The sequence below is a fragment of the Peromyscus eremicus genome, chromosome 18 (assembly GCF_949786415.1).
Source record: "Peromyscus eremicus chromosome 18, PerEre_H2_v1, whole genome shotgun sequence".
NCBI classification, from domain to species: domain Eukaryota; kingdom Metazoa; phylum Chordata; class Mammalia; order Rodentia; family Cricetidae; genus Peromyscus; species Peromyscus eremicus.
The window spans coordinates 18,394,301-18,411,237 of NC_081434.1; positions in this window are offsets into that span (position 1 = coordinate 18,394,301).

Genomic DNA, 16,937 nt, shown 5'->3' on the forward strand with positions numbered 1-16,937 from the left:
GATTACCAACTGGACTGATAAGTTGTTTCATTATTCAAAAAGTTAGAGAGCTAGAAGAAATGGGTTTGTAAATTGATTCTGTCATTTTTCTCTACATGTGTGGCTGTGGGCTAGCTTTTGAAGTCCACTGATTATCTCTTTTTTATCTGTGAAAGGAAAGAAAAATGTCTTACAGCAATATCGGAAGGGTGAAATGAAATATGTACATAATGGGGTCAAAAGCTGTGAACCATCAGGCTAAACTAGCTTTATAATCTACAAAAAATACACATTAAACAAAGTAATGCTTTAATAATTTTTAAGAATTAACAAAATGTTTAAAATATCCAAGGCATCTGAGTAGTATTGCATGCAAAATACAGCAGTTTATAAACCCACTTAATTACAAATTACAGTGGACCAAAGATAATTCCTGCCTCATTTGCAATTGGAAATCAATAAATAATGCATCAATATTGTCTATAATCCTGATTTTTCTTGATTCTCTTCCCAGAGTTTAAGTTATTTTTATTTTAATACAAATAAAATGTGGCAATAAAAATAGCAAATCTAGGATCATGTCTGTTTTTGTGTGTGTAGCATACTTGTAATTTCTGTAACTTTTTATTTCCTGATGAAAGTCAGCTTAAATGCTATGCCAATGAGTAGATTGAGCTCAGTCATGGAGTACTTGCCTTGCAAGCACTGAGAACCTAAATCCTTAGTATTACTTAAAAAGATAGGCGTGGTGGTATGTGCTTATAATCTCACCAGGGACACAGAGGCATGACCTCTCTAAATTCCACTGGCCAGCCTAGCTGATTGGGTGAATACAAGGCCAATAGACACACAGACACACAGACACACACACACACACACACACACACACACACACACACACACACAGTTTAAAAAGTAAACTGATTAATATAATAGGTCTACTAAAACCACATAAAATATTTTCTAGTATCTTCTTACTCCCTCTTTATCTTTGTTTCCCTTACCTTTCAGTTTTTAGAAAACATGTGGTGGCCCAAACCTAGTATTCTGTAGTATAAGCAGAGGGAGACAAATAGAAGATATGATTTATTTATTTGTGTCAAGAAATGAGGGCAGATCTCACATATTTATAATCTGATCGATTAGCAGTTTTGGCGATTTCCGATTCCTGTATCCAGTCCCTCGAATCATGTTCAGGTTGTGGCTTGCCCAGGTCCTAGATACTCCTGTGTGTCAAAAAGGGACCTCCGAGGCCTCTCTGTCTAGTGTGTGTTCTGCACGCTTCGCCAGTGGACGCCACTTCTGGGCTGTGTGGCCATTTGTTCTCATTACTTGCATCCAGTTTACATCAAACTATTAAGAGAGGAAATTGTGTTCTTTTCCATATTAACCGTCTGAAGTCTGGACTCATCTATCCATCAAGAAATAAGCTATTTCACTGGTGGCTGCTGAGAACGTCCAAGGAAAAGTCACCAAGACTGTCTGCTGCGCTATAGAAATTTCCTAAATTAAACTTGCCAGGATATTAATGAACATGAGCTGATTTTGAGCAAATATTCTGTTCCTTAAACATGCTTGCTGTGAGAATTCTCATCTTATGTCTTTGTTTTTTCTCTGCTTATGTTATGGAAAACATCCTTCAACAACAATACAAATCATGGTCGCATAGGCTGGAGTCGGGGAAGTAGGATATTAAAATGCTGTGCATAATAGAAGGGAACAAGTCAGGTACAGTGCTGGCAAACAATGACGCAAGTTCCCCCCCCCCCCCCCCCCGGATATAAAGTAGGAAATACAATTAAGCAAACTAGGTTAGTTTCCTGTTAATGTTGCCTCCTGGTTCCAAACTCACAATGCTTTGAATTCTCTTTTGAGTCTTTCCATCTTCCAGAAGAGCGCAGATGCCAAGACCTTGCCTATGTGTTGCACAGAGCAAGTACAGTGTGTACATTTCCTTCCCACAGAAAAGCCTGAACTAATGTTTATTTAGAAATGAAGACAAGCCCCTCATCCTTACAGTAACATCAGTGATGGGTGATCATAGACTAACCCTTACCCTTTCTGTCTTCTTTCTCCCCTTCTGGAGCATACATAACAGCACATGGGCCAGGAAACCCATTTCCTGTTTCCCTCTGCATAGGCGGGTGTGGGTGTGCCTGTTGCTCTTTTCAGTTAGTGGCATGCAGGTTTTTTTGGCCAGCAGGTAGCAGGAATGGATGCTTCTGGACCACTCCCCCAGGCAAACGGATGCTGTCAAAGAGAAAGACACAAACCCCAGATTATCAGACTCCATTCCTGTTTTTGCATCACATGCTCCTTAGCACTGTGATTTTCAGCCATATGGAGTTTCTTTTTTTTCCACCTTTTTTTTTTCCCAAATGTTTTTTTAATTGGAATAGAATTGCATAACTTTCCTGCTCCCTATCCTTTCTCCACCTCCTTCCAGCTATCTTCTCTCCACCCTTCCCATGTTCACCTCCACTGTCAAGGTGATAGCTTCACTTTCTTTGGTTATATTTGTGTTTATATATATATATATATATTATACACACACACACACACACACACACACACACACACACACACACATCTTGCTGAGTCCGTTTCTGTGTATATGACTGACCACTTTGCTTTCGATAACTAATAAGGGGCTCATCCCCAGGAGAGGTTAGTTCTTTGTCTAGGGGTGGGACTCCATGAAATTTCCCCACTTCTGTGTTAACATGCCTATTACTTTGTTCTGTTCTTGGTTATGTAGCATTTCTAGGAGAGACTGTTTCACAGCAGACATCTTGATATTCTTGCTCTTATGATATTTCCACCTCTTCCAGCTCAATTATACATAAAAATATAAGCATATACATGTACATGCACACACACACACACACACACACACAGTGCTCCCCACAAGAACCATAGACTAACAAAGACCCAAGTACTAGATATGGGAAACCATTCAAATGGTTGGTCAGGGTTCCAAATGACTTCTACAACAATGTAGTTTATTGAGATAGCCCTTGGTTGCCTCTCAGGGGTTGAGTGTGGGTCCCTATTGCTGAAGACAGCACACAAGAAGACACGGGACTCTGATGATTCAAGCTCGATCTGACCTAAAACAGTCCTACCTAGCCACAGCACCTATGAACCATGACATTGACCAGTATGACAAGATATGGATAAAAGCAAGTAAGTGCAGTAAGTGGTACTCCCACATGACAGTAGCAACCAGCAGGTGTCTAATTGAAATTATGCCTGGCACTGGAGACCTATCCAACATCCCAGGGCTAGTGAGGTCATAGACCTTAGAAAAGAATATTTTACCTCCACTTTGCTAGACCAGCATAATTCCTTCCTACATTCGAAATCCTACCCTTACGCCCACAGGTAGGTGTAGCTACTACCTCTCCTCAAAGAATCCTCTCTTTACAGCAAATGGAGACATAACAGGAAATCACAACTGTATACAATGTATAGATCAACTGATGGTGGGGATCCCAGTCTCAAAGGATACATCCACAGAGAATTTCATTGGTTACAATTTCATTTGGCTATCTGGTATCTGTAAGAATATAGGTGGTGGTCGTGGTGATAGTGTGTGTGGTGGTGGTGTGTATGGTGGTGTGTATGGTGGTGATGTTGGGGGGCACGAAGGAACAGCTGTTGTCCCTGAATTCATGCTCCAAGGCAGTGTCTATTTGGAAGGAGGCAGGAAGGATATAGAAGAGGGGACTTTCACTTCATGTAGGGGTCAGAGTCTGCTCTTAGTCTAACCCTCTCTTCCTGCCATGTCTGTATATTTATCCTCCTCTTCCTCTTTTTCTTGGATGACTTCTACTCAGCCTCTTCTCAGTTTAGACATTCTAACAAGAATCCTTCCCCCACATCCTTCTATCTGTGTTAGATGGTTGTTTCCTAGATATCTATTGTCCCATCCATCACTATATGTTATAATAACCTGGTTCTTTCAGTACAAGGAGCCGTATCTGTCTGGAATTCCTGGTGCCAGGCAGACCTCCTGAATCATAATAATGATGTTGAGATGCTGTTAATTGGATGAATGAATGATGAATGAATTCAGCAATGCTTACATCATGTTGGTGCATTCAGAGTACAGTTCCATCCATTGAAGTCACATCTACATAAAACATCAGAGCCAAAATGCCAAGGAGGGGTATGTGACTTTTATTTGGGGGTTTGAGTATTGATTATGAGGCCTTAAAATGCGACTGTAAAGATTATTTTTAGTAGACTGACTAAAAATATAATCACATATGCCCTAACTTAGTTATAAAAAAGAAGGTATATACACAATGGTGCCAGTTAATAACTATGCATTTTCATATGAATTAATTTGGTCACAAGCAAGAGCTTGGAACTGAGAACACCAATTTTGTTTTCATTTTATAAAAAAATCTGAAGTAAATAGTTGGACACAAGTTTGAAGATGGCACAGTAGCTGTCTTCCTGCTTATGTGCAATAAATATTGGGAAGAGATGTTCTAGAACTGTGTAACAAGCCAGAGAAAGGGAAATTTCTTCTGGGACAAAATTCAGAGTTACTATAATTAAGATGGCTGAAAATGAGTGTTTATAAAGCCTAGAGAAGCTGATAATTGTGGATCTGAGCTTTCTTAGATGATATCTAGTAAAGGCTATACATTATCACCTTTTGATAGTTTGATATGCTCATACAATTTATAGAAAGGGTAGCTTTCATTTGCCCTCAGTGTATCTATGGGTTTGAGACTCCCATGTGTTAGTTCCGTTAGCTGAGCATACCCTTAAGACACCCCGACTTTGTCTTTTCCACTGCTATGAATTTTCTCTCCTTTCTGTCTTTTTTCCATGATTTACTAGGTCATTCTCTTCTTGGCCCTTGTTTTATTCTAGTCTCTTTATCCTTAGCAGATTTGCTTTATCTATTGAAGCAATCATTGAAACTGGGGTTGGCCAACTTTGTAAAGGGATAGATATATTGTAAATATTTTAGACTTATGGACCACCTGATATATGCTGCAAATATTCTGCTAGGATTTTGTAGGACACAGACGGCTATAGACAATGCATAAATGAATGAATGTGACTTTGTTCCAGTAAAACATTTTTATGGGCAATGAACTTCATACAACATTCACACATTCTGAAATATCACTCCTTGTGTTGTTCATGGGCCATTCAAAATTAGGAGTGGGCGAACTTTGGTTAGGAGCCAAGCTTACTAATGTATGTTCTTTCTAAGGCATGAATTTGACCATAATTTATTCTAGCTATACTTGGATTTTTGCTTCACCTGCTATGGCTACTTAAGGCTTAAACTACATAAAGTTGACTGGTTATTCAATACCAAATGATTAATTCTGAAAACATGCATATACATATACACCTACACATACATATACATACACACCATGTACAGATGTATATATAAACATCCATATATAAGTGTATTATATATATATGTATATAATGACAATTAAAAAAAATAGGCCATGAATTTGAATTGAGTACTGAGAGGTATATGGAGGAGTTTTGGGGGATGAAAGGGAAGGGGGGGGAAATGATATAATTACCTTATAATATCTACAATAAAAGAAATAACTAAAGAGAAGAAAAGCTGGCACATGCATTCCTTGGGTGTTGCATTGCTGTGCCCAGCTTCAAATTGCTAATGCTTTGAGAAGGAAGGAAGAGACTATGAGAAGGTAACCTTTAAAAATATTTCATTTTTAAAAACATTGCTAAGCTTTGATTACACTTTTTTTCTTGTCTACCAGAGGAGTGGATTTTGTTATGGCTCTCTTTACAAAGTACATCAGCAAACTGGAACCAGTAGTTGGATAGCAAAGGTAACTTCTAATGCTATCTGTCCTTTGCTATCTTAGCATATGAGGAGAGAGAAAAGTCTTGTCCTGATGGTCTGTTTTGTTTCCTCATTTCAGTTCACCTGCTCATCATTTCCTAGTTTTCATCTGGATTCTAGGTTACCACATCTCTACTGGTTTGCAAGGCAAAGCGTTTCTTGTTTTAGATACATTCCTTTCTTAGCCCAGAGTGCCCACTCGGCTTTAATCCCACTTGATGAAATGCCCATGCTCTTTCTAATAGAATTCTGATGTTGTCTCCTCTCATAATCCTGTCCTTAAATTTCACTGTGCATCGTATTAACTCTTGGTAAAAACCAAGCTGCCATCAGTAGTCAGAAAAATCCTGTCTGTGTTTACTAAAATATTGACTGATAAGGCTTACACCCAACATCACCTGGTTCAAATTTACTTCTTGTGGAATTGATTCAACTTGGGTGAAACAAGGTAGGGAGGGAGCCTTAGATTAAGGGACCCTTTAGGGTCCTCTGGTTGAAAAGAAACAAAATTCCAAGCCTCAAAAACACAAACAAAAGGGGGTGGTGTAAATATACATGAAAAAAAAAAAAACACCCAAAACTACAGAAACACCAGAGAATGGGAAGCAAGGCAAGAAATACAGGTGTGTGGAGAATACCCCACAAATATGCCTCAGCTATGATGTGTTTGGGCTCTGGCTTTCCATTCCATTTTAGAACCTCAGAGAGGGGGAAGAGAGAGAGAGAGAGAGAGAGAGAGAGAGAGAGAGAGAGAGAGAGAGAGAGAATGCTGTGAATATGTATTGCTCTGATCGATTGATAAATTAAATAAAGCTATTTGGCCAATGACAAGGCAACTTAGAGGTAGACAGGAAATACAAACAGATATACAGGAAGAAGAAAGAAGAGGAGAGAGAGACACCAGCCTGCCACCCAAGGAACAACACGCCAGCAGACCGGTAAGCCATGGAACACGTGGCAAAACATAGATTAATAGAAATGGGTTAATTTAAGATATAAGAGCTAGCTAGCAAGAAGCCTGCCATATGCCATGCAACTGGTAATTAACATAAACCTCTGTGTGATTATTTTATAAGTGGCTGCTGGACTGTGGGGGCTGGGCAGGACAGGAAAAAAAACCTTTGGCTACAGTGACTGGCTATCCAGAACCAAAAACCATCTTTGTAGGTAGGACATAGTAGATTATTGTCAATGAAACTTCCAATAAGATCTCATAGAGTGGGCATGAGACAGTTTCCAAAGAAAATGAATGGCCAACCCCTGTGTTTAAAATAATAGAGGTGCTTATCACAAGTGTTTGGGGCAACAGTCCTTGTTTCCGCTCCATTCTGCTCTGTGGAGAAGTTGCCCCGATTGGGCTCTGGAGGTAGCAAGCTAGGCTTGGACCTCCATCCACTCTGTGGTCATGAGTTAAGGCTGGGAGTGGTAGGCTTTCTTTCCTATGGTCTGTCTTGGGAGTCTTGGTTCATGATGTTAATGGGCTTTGCCCCTGAGAGTCCTTCTAGGAACAGAAGAAAGGGGCAAAGATGTGGAAAATGCCCAACGTTCCAAGTAGAGAAGAAAAATGCAGACTTTACAAAAGTTATTTCCGGATCTGAATCATCAATTAACTTTTTCATTGATTAATTTTCCCCACAAAGGGAATAAGAACTGTAGTGGGTCTTGATGAATTATTATTGCTATTTTTTAAAACCCGAAGCAGAATGATTTTCTGTAAAATTTGCCTTACTCAAGAGAAAAGAGGGAGGAAAAATAACTGCATTAGAGATAACAAAATATCGACCTTTAAATATTTTAAAGTGCTAGAATAGAATAAATAAGAAATGTAAGGAGGAAGATAGTAAATGACATGAGACCTAAAGTTAAAAGATTAGGGGGGGGGGGATTCCTTAAGCAAACATCCTTAGAATACGTTGGACAATGAAAGAATAGTAGTTGCAATAGCATTGGATGGGAGCCAGTTATTGAGAGGAGCAATGGAAGCAGATTCTTAGAATACTATACTAGGTGGCTTCATCTGTAAGGACTTGCTTCAAACAGCCAACACAGACAAGGCAAAGGGACCCACCAGAGAACAGATGAATATATCGAACAGACTATACAGGAGACTGACTATGTGGATTCCACCAGTGTTTAGTATAAGAACAAAAAATACCCCATGCCTTCCAGTTAGGGATCTAGTGTAGTGTAGAATATTATTTTAAGGTGTGTTACTTTTGTTTATGTTGCATTTATTTAACTCTGTGAAGCTGTGTTACTGTGCCTAAAACACCTGATTGGTCTGATAAAGAACTGAATGGCCAATAGCAAGAGAGGAGAAAGGATAGGCGGGGCTGGCAGACAGAGAGAATAAATAGAAGGAGAAACCTGAGAGAGAAAGGAGAAAAAGATCAAAGAGCAAGAAAAAGGAGGGGAGGATGCTTAGGGGCCAGCCACCCAGCTACACAGCCAGCCATGGAGTAAGAGTGAAAGTAAGATATACAGAAATAAGAAAAGAGAAAAGCCCAGAAGCAAAAGATAGATGGGATAATTTAAGTTAAGAAAAACTGGCAAGAAATAAGCCAAGCTAAGGCTGGGCATTTATAATTAAGACCAAGCCTCCCTGTGTGATTTATTTGGTAACTGGGTGGTGGGCCCCCCAAAAGAGCAAAAACAACCAGCAACGATCTAGCACAGGAAATTTGGTACTTACGGATTGGTCAAGAAAACCCATGAGTCTAAGCTGAGTCTTGAGGAGCTGTAGCACACTAGTCACACTCACACCGGTGTGTGAGTTCCAGGTTGTGCCCTATAGCTGTAATCTTGAGGTTAGTGTAAAGCAGACAGGTCAGACAAACACAGAAGCAAACAATATGCTCTCTTCACACCAGAACCTGGGGAAGGTACCTACAGCTATAATCCAAAGATCAGAAAGTCAGGAATAAGACGCATATGCCAGTTGTCTCAAACTCTGTAGCAGCAGATGGATGGACTGTGTGTCACTTCAGATCACTGGTTAAAAGTATCACTCATTGCCATGGAACAACGTGCATCAGAAAGTGAGGGGTGGAGAGGGAGGGTGGGGGATGCAGCTCTCCCATGAGGGGCAGGACCAGCTCTCCTGATGCAGGGTCCAACCAGGGACAAGACCAGCCATCTTTCAACTTGTTTTTGTTTCTCAAATTTCCCCTGGACACATAAATTAATCGACACAGGTTAAGTTGCATCAAGAATCTTAAATGCAAGGACATCTAAATATTTAGTTTTCAGTTTCCTAATTTCTTCAGTTATAAGAAAGGTAGAATGGAGTTTGAGAACATGAAACCCTCATATCCATGATAAGTTTGGTGAGTTTCATGTTTTGGTATTATTCATGTGCGTTTATACATGCATATAGATAAGGTACACACGTGTTTTTATGCATTTGTACCATATTAAGCATAATTGTGCTATATGTATTTTTGCTTTGCTTTTATATCTAGATGGTACAATTACAAACATAGTTCCTTTGGAAAATAATACTGTAATTAGTCTCCTGCTTTTCCCCCATCCCGTGTGTGTCCACGTGCATGTGTGTGTGTGTGTGTGTGTGTGTGTGTGTGTGTGTGTGTGTGTATGTGTGATTATCTCTAATTGTAGCTAAGGAAGACTTAGGCAAATGTGTCTCTGAGTGACTGTCATGGTGGATTAATAACTAAGGCATTTACATATAAGACATGTACGTACTCTTTTATTATTTGTCTGCTTGTTTTTCAAGACAGGGTTTCTCTGTGTAGCCCTAGCTGTCCTGGAACTCACTTTGTAGACCAGGCTGGCCTTGAACTTACAGAGATCCACCTCCCTCTGCCTCCCAAGTGCTGGGATTAAAAGCATGTGCCACCACTGCCTGGCTGTCCTTTTTTTTTTTTTTTTTTTTTTAAAGAAAACTTGTCCAAAGTCGGCTACTTCTACTTTACACAGTCCTTTGACTCTTATTTATAGATAGTCTTTCCCATTTTCTTATTTTTTTCTTATATCACAGGAACTCTAGTTTAATATAAAATGCTTGATCTTTGCAAGGTACCAGCTTGCCCTCTAGTTACTCCTCCCCTTTATGCAGCAATAAAAAGGGAATACAACCACAGTGAGCTAATTTTTACCCAATTTTCTTCTCCAAGGGAAAGATGAGGGAATGTAGTTTGACCTCAATAAAACAAAATGGATTCGTAATAATGGCCTACTAGAGAAAAATCCATTAAAGTCATTTTTAGATGATGAAAAAAATTGTTGAGATTTTCAGAGCATATTAAAGTTTTTAATATAAATTTAATTTTCTTATTGCTGAAATAAAATTAAAGTGCAATTCTTTTCTCATTTTCTGTTTGAAAAAGAGTGCAAAGGTTTGGTTTAACCACCCTACTGAGCTCAATATACATGGACACAGTGAAGCGTCTCAAGATTTAGCACAATTTACATAGATTCATTGGGATCTTTGTTATTAGCATTTTGTGAGCCTAGGGAAGTAGCATGCTGAAGAAAAAAATGGGTTTAGGATTAAAGGTTCCCAGATATCTCAGACAGAAACAAGCAAGCAAACAAACACACAAGCAAATTCTACTCAGTTTTTTAAAAAAATTGTTTATTTTTAGCTTACAGGCATTGGTGTTTGGCCTGCATCTGTGTGAGAGTGTCGGATCCACTGAAACTGGAGTTACAGGCAATTGTGAACTGCCGTGTGGGTGCTGGGAATTGAACCCAGGTCCTCTGGAAGATCAGTTAGTGCTCTAAACCGCAGAGCCATCTTTCCAGCCCTAAACTCTGGCCACATTTTGTAGGATGACAGCAAAATATCTTGAGCAACACTTTGTGACTGTGGCAGCTGATGCAGCTATCATTTTTTTTTCCCAAAAGCTTATTTATTTTTACCAGTTGCTTTTTTCATTTTTCTTTTCTTTTCATTTTTCTTTATTCAGAAATTTTCTACTCACTCTACATACCACCCACAGATCCGTCCTCCTCCCTCCTCCCACTCTCCAGTCCTCCCTCCCAAGTCACCCCACATCTCCACATCCCCCAAATCAAGGTCTCCCATGGGGAGTCAGCAGAGTCTGACACACTGAACCTAGGCAGGTCCAAGGCCCTTCCCACTGCACCAAAGTTGCGCAGCCCATGCACCAGGGATGGATCCTGATCCCCCTGCCCCCCAAATAGTTAGAGCCAAACAACTGTCTTCCATATCCAGAGGGCCTAGTCCAGTCCCATGGGGGCTCCACAGCCACTAGTCTACAGTTCATGGGCTTCCACTGCTTTAAAAAAAAATATTTTTAGCCGGGCGGTGGTGGCGCACGCCTTTAATCCCAGCACTCGGGAGGCAGAGCCAGGCGGATCTCTGTGAGTTCGAGGCCAGCCTGGACTACCAAGTGAGTTCCAGGAAAAGGCGCAAAGCTACACAGAGAAACCCTGTCTCGAAAAACCAAAAAAAAAAAAAAATTTTTTTTAATTAAAATAAAATTTCATCACTTTCCCCCTTCCTATTTCCCCTCAAACCCCTCCCATGTTCCCCACGCTCAAGTTGATAGCCGCTTTTTCTTTGATTATTATTGTGACATAAGTATATGTATGTATGCACACACACATATACACAGATATATAAATACAACCTGCTGAGTCACCTTTTTGATTTTGCATGGATATGATGTCAGGGCTGACCACCCTGCATTAGACAGCCAATTAGGGCCTCATCCCTGGAAGAGGCTAATTTTCCTTCTCCCAGCAGTCTTAGCTGTCTGTCATTCTTGTTTTGGTCTTACTGATGGAACCATTTCTAGGAGAGACTGTTTCATAGCAGACTTCCTGGTATTCTAAGCAAAACAACCTCAGGTAAATGTCAAAATTGTGTCCAGCATTTTGTAGAACATAGTGATTGGGGAAAATATTTCTGTGGGTAAAAAAAAAATGAGAAAATATGTGTAATTAGAGTCAATTTTAATCAGGCTTATTAATGGAGATTGAGAACAACTATCTTTGATACAGAGAAGTGACATCTCAGAACAGCATCATGTGGGTCAGGACGTGCAGATGTTGCAACACACAAGCTGATCAGATGTGTCAAATTTTCTTCTTCATGCTTCATTTTTAAAAATGTCTTGATCTTCTTGTATATGATTGAGTATGGCCAATGGATTGCAGATAAAAGATAGGCATTGCCCTTTCAGCTGGCTCATATTCTTTTTCTAAGAGCCTGCAGGTCCCTTTCAGATTTCATACTTTAGCTAGTCCTAGTCAAATGAGGAATTTTGAAGTGCCATTAGATAGAGCCCAGTGGACCACCATTTAGACGGAACTGTTCTTTCAGTGACCAGTTGTCTACCTCAGTCAATCTGCATTGACACTCATCTGAGCCAGCAAGGCCATCTGACGTGTAGGCCACTGTCGTCTATGGGTTGTTATTATAATAACCATCATACTCTAACCAATAAATAATAGAAAGAGGAACAGCAGAACTTGTGAAAGGCAAAAAGTTTGCTCTCTAAGAATTTTCTAGTGGAAATTGTTAGAGTGTGAGTCCGTTTCGTGTCACTATGATAGATTCACAGGAAAGTAACTTATCAAGAGCAAACATTTATTTAGCTCATATTCTTGGATGCTCAAATTTATATCAGGAGTCCCATTGCTTGGGCCACTAGAAAGTGAGAATCACCATGTCTGCAGCATTTATCCGAGAAAGAACTCATAGCTACAGCCAGGAAAGAGGGAGAGAGAGAAATCAGAGGCCCCAGTCTTCCAGAACACACTTCTAAATGAAGTGTGAACCTAATTAGTATTATCAATAGAAATTAGGAGTCAGATATTGAGGGTGAAAGCTGAAAGATCAGAGAACCGGAGCAGCCAGCCACCAGAGACTTCTTACCTCTACCAAATCTCAGATGGAATGGCGGGAGAAGATCCTGTTTCCACCTGTCTTATATTCCTGTCTCCACCTCCTGATTGTGCTGGGATTAAAGACACGATCCTCCCAAGTGCTGGGATTAAAGGTGTGTGCCACCATGCCAGGCTCTGTTTCTCTTTTAGACTGGTTCAATCTCCTGTAGCCCAGGGTAGCCTTGAACTCCTGATCTTCCTGCTTCCTCCTCCCAAGTGCTGGGATTAAAGGTGTGTGCCATCACTGCCTGACTTCTATGGTTAACTAGTGGCTAGCTCTGTCATCTGATCTCCAGGCAAGCTTTATTTGTCAGAACACAAACATAATATCATACAGCATCTGATACTATAAGGACCTCCCACTAGACCCCATTTCCCTTTTCATTATAATTTTTCTTTATTATGAATTTCATATAAGCATACTATGTAATATAATCATTCTAACCCCATTTCCCTCCTTCCACTCCCCACTGCCACATATCTCCCTCAACATGTCCCCATACCAACTTCACTTTATACCCACTTATAGGTTTACAGCATTTCCCTAGGTCAGTATTCTGGGGACCAAGCTTTCATGTTCTGGGGGTTCTTGTGGCACGGCTCTCCAAATCATAGCCAATAGTAGTCACAATTTCCAACTGCCAAATTCATTCACTTTTACTCTAAAAGTCTCAATCGAGTTTTATGGTTTATGTTTACTTATTCTCACTTGACATTTCAGTGTTTGTACAATGTCCCAAGGTAAAGAGTTCATCCTGGCTTTATTAAATGATCAAATTTGTGTGTAGCTATTTCCTCCAGATGGAAAAATTCTCTCCCAGAGAAAGGAGGGAACTTCATCAGACTCAGAAATTTACAAGATTGGCAGGGACCCTTCCAGAGGTTACAGAAGCAGCAAATGATTTCTGGGGAAGTAGGAACTCTTTAGTGGAGCTATCTCCAAGTTGGGCATGGAGCTTCAGAGATGCACTTCTGAGTGATCACCCATGCTGAGGTGGGCTTTTTTGTTGCTTTAAGTGTGCAATAATCACCCTTTATACCCAGACAAACCCCTTGAGTAGGGTCATGTCATTGGTCTGTCATTTGTGGTCTTTCTATGGTGACTCAACATTTCTTCATGTCTTCCACATGAAAATCACACAGCACCATCATATACTGCAACTGGAAATGCATTAAGCATACATGCTATGGTATTATAAAAGATCGTTCAGTCGACAAACAGTATAAGTATTTGGTTGGCTGTATGGTGAGAAGGGTTTTATACTTTTCTCCATATCTCACATGCTCCACCTGAGCTCCATAGTAGGACTCTTCAAGGTAATGAAGTGTCTCAGATGGCTGCTTCTGAGACAGGTGCTGTGACTTTGTTTACCTTATCTAAGGTGCTCGTATCTTAGACACTCAACAGCTTTGCAGAAAACCAGGAAAGTAAATCCAGAAAGATAAAATTTAAGTGGAAAGTGAAGATGAGAAACAACAGTTTTCATCATGAGCTTCGTGTCTTCCAGATCATTACATCTTCTTGAGTGAAATGAAAGGCAGTTAGTTATCTATGCCTTTCAGCCTTGGTTTATACTAATAGGATATTTCTACGTAAATAAGCAAGTCAGAGCAGAACCATGCCACACATTTGCAAATATTTTATTTCAAGCCCAGATGTTGAAGCAACCACTGTTTTTTAGACATTTTTTTCAAGATGAGATAGAACTTTTATGGTTTGAAATAAATAATATCATTTCAAAAAATGTTCCCAACAATAGATATAGGATCACTAACCCATTTTTACCTGAGTCCTTTGCACCCCAACAAAACTGCATAATTTTTCTCCTTCAAGGCCAGTAGTACCCTGGTTTTCCTTTGGCATCTCCTAATGCTCCGCTCCAGTGTTTTCACTGGAAAGAGGCTTCTCTTGATTTGCTGGGGTTGCCCTTGCTTGATAAGGTCTTGAATAAGTATATGCATTGAACTGATGCATTGGATATGCTAATAACTGTAAAAACTGAGGGTTCTTGCCTCGTGGAATGTGGATGATGGCATTTTGATAAAAACTATACAAATATATTATTTCTATCTTGATCAATCTGATGGGAGAAAAAACATAATAAGTGAGACTTGGTACTGGCTGGTTTTGTGTGTCAATTTGACACAAGCTAGACTCTTCAGAGAGGAAAGAGACTCAGTTGAGGAAATGCCTCCATGAAATCAAGGTGTAAGGCATTTTCTTAACTAGTGATCAAGGGGGGAGGCTCAGCCCATTGTGGGCGGTGCCATCCCTGGGCTGGTGGTCCTGGGTTCTATAAGAAAGCAGCCTGGAGCAAGCCAGGGGAAGCAAGCCAGTAAGCAGCCCCCTTTCCATGCTCTCTGCATCAGCTCCTGCCTCCAGGATCCTGTCCTATCTGAGTTCCTTCAATGATGGGCAGAAATGTGGAAGTGTAAGCTGAATAAACCCTTTCCTCTCCACCTTCCTTTATAGTCATGGTGTTTCGTTGCAGCCACAGAAACTCTAAGACAAGCAAGTGGGTGGGGAATTTTTCTGACCAACCTGAAGAACTTGATCTTGGACTGAAATCGCAAAGTAGTGTGTCCCTACACAGTTAAGGGGTAGTAAACATCTATGGATAAAGGTAGGAAACAGATTTCCAGTGTGTTAGCTTTATCTGAGGTAGAAGGAACAAAGTCTGGTGGAGAAGAGAGAGAGGCTGGCCTTGGGGTAGGGTAGATCCCAGAGAGCATGGAGTCTGTGCGAGGAGGCACTGGCAGATCCTGCTCTGCTGGGTTTGAGTGTGAGGCGAGACAGAGGCTTGCTTCGCTCTCCAATAATAATGAAAAGCTATGGGCAATTCTAAGTAAGAAGGGAATTAGAGCTAAAGGATCCATTTAAAAACATATGATTTGTCTTGGCTTATTTTCTCAGTTCAAGTTAATACTTGTTAGAAAATTAATTATAGTATTTCGGGTCTTACATGTAGTGAGACATACTAAAGTACCCAAATAAAAGATCCCCAGACATAAAAATAGGTTCTTGTTTTCTCTCAATAGGAGAAAGGGTGTCCTCTTCTCAGAAGGAACTGGATTTTGAACTGAACATTCGAATACTGAGTAGAAACGAAACAGCCTATTCTATAACCATTCATCGCTCCACTTTATCTATTCATTATCATCTTGGCTTCATGGAAGACTGAGTGTTATGTCTAAGAAAATGCTTTGATGATGGTGATATTGTATCTCCAGTGGACTGAAAGCTGGAGTTCCATCAAATTATATGAAAATGATAAATGTCTGGGATGATAGATACACCAATTACCCAGATGTGATCATTATACATCTGTAAACGTACCAAAATGTTTCACGGTACCCCCAAAAACATGGCAATTACTATGTGGCTATTAAAACATTAGAAAAAGAAAACCAAGTAAAATAACAGATCCGCTTATTGTTCAGGGTGATTTCTGCCCATAGATTGAATGTTGTTGATAGATGTGCAGTAAAGTAGAGATTGCATAATGAATTATCTCTTGATATTTCACAGACAAACAAGTTGCCTGAACATCTGGACTGAAAGTGTAAACATAGACTGTGATTTGGGGATTGGCATGACTTCTAACTCCAAGGAGAAAGGAGGTTTCATTGGTTTGAGGGCGTCTGTCTGGGAAAACATCAGAGACAGCTCATCGGCTGATATCAGCGACAGCAACCTGGCAAAGTGAAAGTTTTCAGCTCTAACACTTAATATGATGCATGGTAAGTGCCAAAGCACCACAGTACGGAGGCTGGTGACCAACCAACCAAAGGGAGGCAGCCAGTGCCGGGGACCGTCTGGGGTTGTACACATGACCAAGAAGTAACTGTTTTTATGTGTGGTGCAGTGATTTCCTCTACTCTTCTTGTTCCCTAAAATAACTTTGATTTCTATATTCCGATTTTCCCTAGAGTGCTATTACCATATATGCGAATAGAGTACGTATATTTTTTCACGAAAATGACTTTTCAGAACTTCTGTTACCTCTCCAGAAATGGAAATCTGGTTTTCAAGCCTGTGCCACTTGAGAGCAGGAATGTGCTCAAAGTCACCTTTGGATTAGCTGTTAGTGTCTTCATAGACTTTATCCCACGGGGCCTCTTACTCATTAGTTACAGAAGGTTTCCCGGATGCATGCAAGGTTTTAGATCTCTCTCTCTCTCTGTGGTAATATAAAGTGCTGTCAGAGAAAATTCTGTT